Source organism: Neophocaena asiaeorientalis, unplaced genomic scaffold (genome assembly GCF_003031525.2).
Source record: "Neophocaena asiaeorientalis asiaeorientalis breed wild unplaced genomic scaffold, Neophocaena_asiaeorientalis_V1.1 scaffold312, whole genome shotgun sequence".
NCBI classification, from domain to species: domain Eukaryota; kingdom Metazoa; phylum Chordata; class Mammalia; order Artiodactyla; family Phocoenidae; genus Neophocaena; species Neophocaena asiaeorientalis.
This window is the reverse complement of record NW_020174707.1, coordinates 2,166,994-2,167,280: the sequence shown is the minus strand read 5'-3', so window position 1 is coordinate 2,167,280 and position 287 is coordinate 2,166,994.

Here is a 287-nt window from a genome sequence, read left to right as displayed (position 1 = left end):
GAGTATACAGATGGCAAATGAGCACGTGAAAAGTTGTTCAACATCATTAGCCATTACAGAAATACACATTAAAACCACAATGAGATAGTACCACACACCTATCAGAATGGCTGGGGGCTTCCCTGGTGGTGCAGTGGTTGGGAATCCGCCTGACAATGCAGGGGACACAGGTTCGAGCCCTGGACTGGGAAGATCCCATGTGCCGTGGAGCAACTAAGCTTATGCACCACAGCTGCTGAGCCTGTGCTCTGGAGCCCACGAGCCACAACTACTGAGCCTAGAGCCCG